This window comes from Phyllopteryx taeniolatus, chromosome 2, assembly GCF_024500385.1.
Source record: "Phyllopteryx taeniolatus isolate TA_2022b chromosome 2, UOR_Ptae_1.2, whole genome shotgun sequence".
NCBI lineage: Eukaryota > Metazoa > Chordata > Actinopteri > Syngnathiformes > Syngnathidae > Phyllopteryx > Phyllopteryx taeniolatus.
The window spans coordinates 14,245,818-14,255,754 of NC_084503.1; the positions used below are offsets into that span (position 1 = coordinate 14,245,818).

General features: G+C 39.5%; 1 long non-coding RNA gene across 1 annotated transcript; it reads left to right on the forward strand.

Moving 5' to 3' along the window:
- The first annotated feature begins 3,610 nt into the window (after positions 1 to 3,610).
- LOC133471955 (uncharacterized) lies at positions 3,611 to 8,289 on the forward strand. Its single transcript, XR_009786456.1, has 3 exons — positions 3,611 to 3,898; positions 6,765 to 6,847; positions 7,537 to 8,289. It is a non-coding gene; the product is annotated as an uncharacterized LOC133471955 (long non-coding RNA).
- The last annotated feature ends 1,648 nt before the right edge of the window (positions 8,290 to 9,937 follow it).

The window sequence follows — 9,937 nt, forward strand, 5'->3', positions numbered from 1 at the left end:
TTTTTTACAAGAATGTATTTGAAGAAAATTGAGATTTGTGCATGTTGTGCTTTGAAAGATACAACTGCTAGGTTGACATCTATGTGGTTTCTCGTTTGAATGCGCTTGCAAACGACAGGATTTGAAATCGCTGACATTTTGACGTAGTACTGGCAATTATATTCAAATATTCATATATCATACCCGACCACTTCGTGGCTGTTACCCACCCACTCAACTCGGCTGAACGGCAAGATGGTATTTCTGGGTTTTAAGAAAGTGCATCTCAGCTGCAGCCGAGCCATAAAAACACTCTATAAAGTATAAATATGTGTTTTACAACAATACTTAACATAATTTGTCATTTTTAATGTAACTGTGGTTGATGGTGGATGCCTTCATTCATTATTGCCAGCTTATTGCCTGTTCAGTTTGATGCTGTGTGAGGCAGCAGTCAAATCCTCAAATCGGTCGTCACTGGTTCGCATGAGCTAAAAAAAAAAAAACGAAGCATTGGCCGCAAATTGTAAATGTGTTGCTGTGAGTTGAATGGCTGATCTTAGAAGGGATTCATTCGCAGGCACAAGTGCAGCTACATACACAAGTGTGCAATGTAATTTTCCTTTCATGCTACACCTCCACCGCTTCAACCATCTCAAGACCTAAAAATGGCACAATAGCAGCACAGCCTGCTATTTTTAGAATCTTGTGAACAAACACGATTGTTGCAGAGAGGCTGAAGCGTATGCACACAGGGCTTTAAATACAAACGCGACGCATGCAGGTTTGTGTATGTTCTTCACCCTTCCCATTCAAATTTGAAGCCACCAAACAGACTTCTGCATTGCTAGTGTGCATTATTTATTGTTACTCCCTTGGTCTATTCCTGTCCAACAGAACTCTGTGCCAGCTCTGCTAGGAAATGTTTCTCAATGAATAATTGAGCTGAGTTATATTTTTGACCAGCCTTATCTTAGCTGCAGTATATAAATAGCTCATGTGCATCAAAGCATGCATGGATTTGTCAAGGATGTTGAGCCCAGCAGTCGGAGCCTTGTTATGTAACAGGCATGTGACTTGGCACACCACAGATCCACTGCATTGAATGAGCGTGTGAGGCTGTGAACCCATTAAGTGTTTTCAGACTGATAGTATATTTACTGCCGGAGTAGCTCAGGCACACCGTTCTCTTTCTGAATTTGCGCACACCTTTTACCGTTTTGAGACAAATGTGCACTTTATTGACACATGTCCACTCTCACAAGAATTTAGGCTTAATACAAAAAGTGATGCATTCATCCCTTGCACATGGTGGCCAAGGAATATAAATGGCTTTAGTTTGGTCATCTGTTAATTTTCCAGTTTTTCCACTTGTAAGTATACATTTCAGAAAGGAAGAGCCTCTTTTGTCCCCAAAACATTCAAGTCATTGGCAAACTGCTCCTGTCCACTGAGAAAAGTTTGTCTTATGTTCCAATGCTAAACTTTTGATGTTCATTGTTGTGTTGCAAAGTATCATTTCACATCTGAGCCTGTATTTTTAGCACAACACTGCCGAGTATAGTAACGGATGTTGCTGCAAGATATTACATAATAGAGTGATAGTGACTTTTTATAGTTGCTGCAGAAAAACAGCGCAGGACCTGATTTGAGCCGAACATGACATGAGTGCATTGCTTCATTCAGTAAAACATTACATAATAACCAGGAGGAGAAACTTCCCACAGTGTAAGAAGAACTTTAAAAGCATCAAAATGTCAGGGTTTGTATACGTTAATGTAGTGTAAAACAACACTGTTACGAAAGTCCTTTATGACATGTTAAATTTGTGTTTATTTCTGTACACTTACAGTACTGTATAAGAGTCATTTTCATATAATTTGATCAATCAGGGTAAAGACCTCACTGAATTTCCTTTTGAATTTCCATTTTCTATGCCACTTATCCTCATTATCGCAATCGCAGTTCTGAAAATTGCATGTCTTTTGAAACTGCTCTATGGTAATTATTTAGGATACACATTCATAGGGGTCCTCTGTCTGCAATGTTTATTGTATTACTAACTTACGCTAAGGCACTAGTGAAGTCATAATAATAGAAAATATATGAATGTTTTTCATAAATATTTGTATGAAAATAAACTTCTGGGACATAAATGTAAACCGGTCAAATTAAAAACAACTACAGCAGTGCAGTAAGTTAGTACATGCAGTATTCCAAATAAGCACCAAGGACAGTTCCACTGCACCATAAGCTCAACAAATGCAGCTGCTTCTCAGCTCGTAAAACAGATGTGTAAAATAAGTTTAGCAATTTACAGTGTATCAATTCCCCCTCTTATAATAATGTTCATACAGTCAAGTAAATGGGTGAAGTACAATTTTTATCTAATGGACAATATTTTACAAACCTTCCTTTCTTTTCTCCCCATTTGCACATCAGTAGAGAAAGACAAGGCCACGTAAAGGAAATCCTGCAAGTAAGATTGTGAAAAGGATCACAAAAATAAGAAGGGCTTCTTAAAATTAATGCCATACTTTTGAACACAAGTCATTTTTCAGAGATATTGCATTTGTGATTGCATGTTGCTTTTTTAATTATTATTTTTATCGGCCTGCCATGCATTTTATCTGATCATACTTGTGATTGGGATGGTTGATTTGCAGAGCCAGATGCATGCAGCACGATTGACCATTCACTATGTGCCAGCCCTGTGTACAGTATGTAGTGGGCCACCTTGAGCAGAGAACACCGCAGCGGCAGGCATGTTGAGGATGGGAGTTAAAAATAGCATCATCAGTCGGCCAAGCGGCGCTCCGTTACTACGCGTTTCAGCTTTCTGCCCTGTTTAGGGGGAGGCAGGGGAGAGGGGGTGCAGTGGAGGGGTCTGCAACCCTCCACCTCTTTCTGTAGCTCCGCATCATCACACATGGAGGGGGGGGTCAACGCACCTGGAGCTTGTACGTGGGTCTGCTCGCTGCAGGGGGAAACCCGACCTGAAGGCATTAGTATTTGTCCTCATGATCACCAGCTGACGCACATGTTAAAAAACATTTTATCTATCGCTGTGGAGCTCCCAATCACAAGGCAAGACTGAGGTGTGGGCAAATAATAAAATGGCCTTTCCATTGTGGAGACAGAGGAGGAGAGGGGCTATTATTTTAGTCCCAGCATCTTCCCCCTTTTCTTTTCATTTTCAAACATGTTTCATTGGACACATGGTGTGGTTAATTAATTATTTTATTTATGTATGTATGTATTGCCACAGCGAGCCGACAAGCTGTACATGCATGTTCCTGCGTCCATCTTCAAAGTGGGAGATTCTCCACCTGACGTCAACATTGACGCAGCCACCAAGAAAAGGGAGTCGCTTTTATTTTTGCCATTTTGTAAGGACACAATTGCGTTGGATATCATTTGTAGGTGTGTGTGTGTGTGTGTGTGTGCATTTCATCTGTTTGCTTTTCGAAGCAAATCTCACCTTTAATAAAAGCCTGTCCCTGCATGCACACATCTTGAATCTGCAGAAGATGAGCATGCATTTCCACACATTGTGTTGAGGAGACGCCTCTGTGCACGCGCATGAAGAATGCACGAGAGAGAAGGTGGGATGGGGGTTGAGGAGGGTGAAGGGGTGGGGGGTGATGAAGGCTGCACGCACGAAATTCCTCCAAGGAACCTCTGCGAGCGTTCTTTTTTTTCTTCTTTTTTTTTCATCACGCGCATGCTAAAAATAGAAACAGGGTTGGATCGTGATCCAGAAATAGATAGGGGGCATCACTCCTATAAAAGGCACACCATTCAAGAGTACAGTGTGTGCACTGTAGGAAGAACCGAAAAGCACGAGCACATTTTAAAGCAGAGACCACTTTTATTTTTCTCTTTTCCCCTGCATGGTGACGCTCCCGAATCTTGCATGGTGAGTATTGTGGAAAGCTTTCTCTTCTATCTTTCAGATTTTGCATCATCTGTGCAATTTTCAGTTTTGATTCATGCCATTGTTCTGTGTAGCAGAGATGTAAATGTGATTGTTTGGGATCTGTGCTTGCATCTAGAAGGGAATCACCCTATTATAGGAATAATATGGGTAGATATGACGATGGCTGCATGCATTGGCAATTTGCTGTTTGCTGTCGGCTCCTTAATGGAAGTCTGAGCTATTAAACCAGGGTTTTACTGCTCTGAGTATTATTATTTTTTTGTGTCACGAGTGGGGAGCTATCCTGCCATTGTAGTGCTGAAGTGCTCTTTTCCACAAGGTCCATATGACACGCCACTCTGGGCATTACACATACATTCAATGCACTTCCATTTAATTCAAAATATACATTTAGGGTGTATTTTTTTGGAGTGCTTTTCGTTTTTTAATTTTTTTTTTACTGATTCAAACGTGATCGCAAAGACCCCTCGTCTTATTGAAGTGCTTTAGGTATAACCTAAATGAAATAATCAAATAAAAAGCTGCTCACCGCCTCAAAGAGAGCTCGATAGTGACATTTGAGTCCTTATTTGTAGTTTTTTGTCCCTTTGTGTGCGAGGAGGCTTGAGTCGTGACTGCTGAAAGTGGCATGCCGTGTGCTGCGTCAGTGGCGTCTGGCTCCGTTGAGCTCGAGACAAATGGGGGGGAGGGGTGTAGCGGGGAGGGGGCTTGGATAGTGAACGGCTGGAAGACGCATACACGCATGAAAAGGCTTGGACGGCTCCTGTGGAAACAGAGACAGAGGGTGGGGCCCCTCTTTTGCTTTAGGCTTTGGAGTCCCCAAAAAATTAGACAGTTGACATAAAACTTGGACTCTGGCTTGAGCACTTCATCTCACATTTTTTTAGATGGAGTTGAACAACTAAAACTCCAGAACCACACACAACATAGCAAACAAGACTGTCAAATATGGCTACTATTAAGTCACAGTGTATATATGAGCGTCAGGTGCTCAATACCCACTGTTTGTGGGTGCTCTTTTCCACAGCATCCTCATTAGTCGGTGACAATACGTTCTGTCCAATGGAATCACAGGAAATCCTCGGCTGTAAAAGTCCAAAACGCTTCTTTTATTCCATCCATCCGTTTTCTGACCCGCTTCTCCTCAATAGGGTCGCGGGCGTGCTGGAGCCTATCCAAGCTAACTGCGGGCAGGAGGCAGGGTACATCCTGAACTGGTTGCCAGCCAATTGCAGGGCACATACAAACAAACAACCATTCGCACTCACAGTCACACCTACAGGCAATTTAGAGTTGTCAATTAACTATTATGTTTTTGGGATGTGGGAAGAAACCGGAGTGCCCGGAGAAAACCCACGCAGGCACGGGGAGAACATGCAAACGCTACACAGGCGGGGATTGAACCCCGGCCCTCAGAACTGTGAGGCAGACGCTCTAACCAGTCGGTCACCGTGCCGCCTTCTTTTATTGATTTAAAAAAAAAATATTTTTTTTAACAACGACAATGTTTGGCTGAAAAGCAGTGCCAATCCAGTGGGCACACACACATGCACACACAACTTCTTAAACCATAATAATAAAAATAATTAAAAATAATAATAATAATGATAATATTGATGATGAAGACCAGAGGAGTCATGGAGAAGAAGTGGATCCGGGAGTGGTCCGTCACAAATCTTTTTGCGGTCTGGGCTTGCTGTGCATACATGAAGATGGGAAGCCCTTACCCCAAAAAGCATTTGTGGAGGATATGAACCTCGCTTTACAACATGCCTATGAATATTTTCATTCATCCAGGTCATTTCATTCTCAGGGCATTAAATTGATCGCAACTGGACTGTTCTGGTTGTCTTAGAAGACGTATCGCTGTTTCATCTGAGCAGGCTCCATCAGTTCGTGCAACAAGGCTTAGGACGGCAACAGCCTGAGCCTCGCTATACATCATAACTGTTTGGGCCTGAGGAGTGACACTGCTATACACATACACACACACCTTGTAATATTTGAATCTTCACTGATCTTAAGAGTGAAAGACAAACTAGTTACACACAACCATCATACACAGGGGTATCTGCCCCCGTGTACCTCATATACTGTAGGCTAATTAATATTTCTAGTCCTAGTTACGCTTTGTAACCAGTCCAAGGCCAAAATGGTATAAGAGTATGTTCCTAACCGTAAGAGTCAGCAGTACCTTTCAGGGACATTATACTGTATACCTTAAATGTTAAATGATTTATTTGCGTGTGTATGGCTTGCAGGTGTGATGCGTGTGATTTTTTAAATCATGCAAATTGTGTGTTTGTGTTGTGGTGGAAGAGCAGATGTGGGACAGATGGTCTTGCACAAATAATGTAACAGTAAAAAAACAAACAAAAAAACCCAAAACATTACAGGACTAACATTTTGCTCAGCGATTTTGCAGAATCAATTCCACACCACCAACCTACGGGTAGTAATATTAAGAAATGCTGGGATTTCATTAGTATGTGTAACGTACACTCAAACTGATCCAAAAGAGTTGATACTTTTGTTTAATTTATCATAAAATTAATTAGGATACACAAACACTCATCCGTGTCTCATAGCATCAGTCACCAGTTTATTTAAACAACTTCTGACTTGATGCTAAAGGCCTCGAAACCATTGACGCGGATATATAATGTCATATTTTAATCCACTCCTACAATTTCAACATATTCAATTGGTAAACTTTTTTTTTTGTTACCGGAATATACAATATTTCAATCTTTATTAAGTTCTGCATTTTTTTGTATTTACTGTATTTTTTTTCAGTGATATTTGTAATGCTAAAAGAGGATACATTTTACTGTTTATCCCACAGGTTTCCACACACACTTTTGGAGATGATGGCGGGTATGGCTCAAACCAGTTGAAACACAGAATGGGAATGCTGCAAGGAGCAATGTAAGGGCCAAACCTGTCTTTATAATTGTATACTTTTACGTTAGCTAAATATTAAATATAAATCAAATGTTTAGTGTCCTTTACTTTGGGGTTCATCCTCACTGGACATTGCAACAATAGCATCTTTGTTGTAACAACTCTTTAAGAATGTTTGATCGTATTTTGACATATCCGCTTTTTCAGAGGATATGGTATGCCTATTTTTTTTTTTTTTTTTTTTTTTGACAAATCACAAAATTTAAAAACAATGCAGGTTCATTATTGCCATGTTGTATTATTTGTTATTTGTTATTACATGTTGTATTGACACACATCAGTAAAACATAGAGCAGATTTGAAACTATGACTTTTTGGTATTTATCAAACAAGCGTAATTTCGATGCTCCAAACATTTAAACACCAGGAACCCCTTTTCTTGTGTGACCTTTGAGTCTCATTTGTATGTTTGGCTTTTGGCAAGGGAGTTTACAGGATTAAGATGAGATGTACTTGTGTACTTTCCTGTATTTTTGTTATTCATGTGACTTGTAAAGGTAAGATATTTTCTGCTCTAAAATTTCAAAGGACACAGAGGTTCACAACACAAGGGATCTTATCTGTAATTTCATGACATTGTGTCCATGTTAAGAATTTGAGGTTTATGCCAAGCATGTGTGTGACCTGGGATTGTTTTTGCCCTTGTTGGACAGGTGACCGTGGAATAGAAGAAAGGGAAAAAGGAGTGACGCACAAACATTCAAACGGGAAACACTGTATGGTAAGTACCACAGTGGGGCTAAGAAATACCCCTGAAGATATTTTATAGAAAGGAGCATTATTTGATTTTTTTTTAAATCATAGTTTATTAATATAAGTCATTTTCTTATTTATGTGTTTATTATTTGTTTTGTGACCATGAAAGTGTAAAGACCTATGGAACGACCAGATACAATGAGCTGATATTGTATCAGTAAATGAATGCGTGTTGATGAGGGTGTGAATATTATTTGTGTGTATGATTTGTTTGTGGTATATGAGGTTTGTATATGTAATTTGTGTTGCAAAATTTAATTATCTTTTTTGTTACATATACTTACAGGGTCACACCCATGCTGAGAATGTAAAAAATGATATGCGTCGTATAAATAATGAACATTTTTCATAAAAATAACAATATTACCATGTATCTAATGAAAATGTGTATTCCTAGTAGAGTACAGTACAAGGTTATGAAAGCCTGTGAGCTTTTATCTCCTATTGTTTTTTTAAAAATGTTTTTTTTTAAACTGCCTTAAATACTGTGTAGGCCATTTCATTTGTTTATTTTGATGGCAAGTCCGCACCTTGGAGTGTTTTTCCATATGTACTGTATGTATGATAATATCTGGTAATCCTAGTAACCAACCGGATTATCATTATCCATCGAAGGTGTAATATAAATAAACGATTTCAAAAACCCTTCATACATTGTGTGTTGTTTTATTCATTTTGTTGATTTTATTTTATTTTTTAAAGCAAACTGCTTTTGAAATTTTGTGGTCACTTGAATTGACTTTGTGCAGAGATGGCTGTGCACACCTAGCCTTTTAAAATGTAATAATAATAATAAAAAAATCAATCCCCTAAAAAATGAAATAAAAAAGAAAATAAAGCAAAAATGGCAAACTAAGAAGTGACTGTCTATAAACAGACAGTCAATTCCGCTGAATAACTCGATGTAAGGGCTTTTGTTTAATTCATGCACCTTTGGGAATGCACATAAATGTATCGTTCCTTCAAAATCAAAGAGAGATGACTTTATCAGTCACACTCACTCACACATGGCATGAGGACCATTGCTTTCATGTATGTGCCTACAAGCGCCTGTGGTTATGATCACAGCTGCTCTGTTTATGGACGAGATGGTGCTTTAATCTAAATTTCATTCAGGTTTCCTTTGAAAGCTCTGAGGCGAACTGTTTAGACTCGTGTTTACCATTGCTGCATTTCTATTTTTAGAAGCAATGCTCTTATATAACGCTCTTGCTCACATTATGGACCCATGCTGTCTGCTCCACTTGGCTGCATTGTATGTTGTACGTCGATATACTCACACGTCTACAGTTTCCAGGTTTTAGAAATCATAAGAGTCAATAAATAAATAAGAATCAAGTTTTGGATAAAAACCCCACATTATGGTTTTGCAGGTATTTTCATACCATGCTTTAGGTCGATCGTGCCTTCTTCATATCCTTAATAAGCAAAATTTTTACATTTAGTGAATGCTTGTGTCACTGATTGAGCCAGTATTACTCATAACAAATTCCGAAGTATAGATGTGACTTTATTTTATGTTTCTCGACTAGGGGAAGACATTAATGAAATGAAAATAAAAGTGGACGTTACAAATGCATCCACTGTTATGATCAGTTTTGCCGTGAGTAGCAACACTGGTGTATGGCTAATGAACCAATGACAAGGAAAAGAGGGAGGAAAAAGACATTCTACAGATTGTTGAATTGGGATAAAGAATTGTATCGTATATTGTACTGTGCAAGTTGCCAAAAAACACAGACACACACATCTCACACACACACACACACAAGTCAGGGTTGGGTTAGAAAAAATATAAAAAATGTTGATGATTCCGAGGAGTACCATTAAATCCATCATAATGAAATTGCAATAATATGACACCGCAACAAACCTGGCAAGAGAGGGCTGCCCTGCACCAAAACTCACGGACCAGGCAAGGAGGGCATTTGTCAGAGGCAGCATATACTGGAGGTCAAACAACACTGGAGGAGCTGCAGAGTTCCACAGCTTAGGCTGGAGTATCTGTCCATAGAAGCACTCCTCAAAGGGTGCACTCCCAGAGCTGGGCTTTATGGAAGAGCGGCCAGAAGAAAGCTGGTACTTTCAGCTAAAAATAAGAAGGCACATTTTCGGGTTTCAAAAAGGGAGACTCCTGAAATGTATGGAGGAATGTGTTCTGGCCAGATGGGACTAAAATTGATCTTTTTGCCCATCAAGGAAAACGCTAAATCTGGTGCACTCCCATCCAATCTCATCACCTCAAGAACGCCATCCCCTCAGTGAAACATGGTGGTAGCATGGACAGTGGGGATGTGT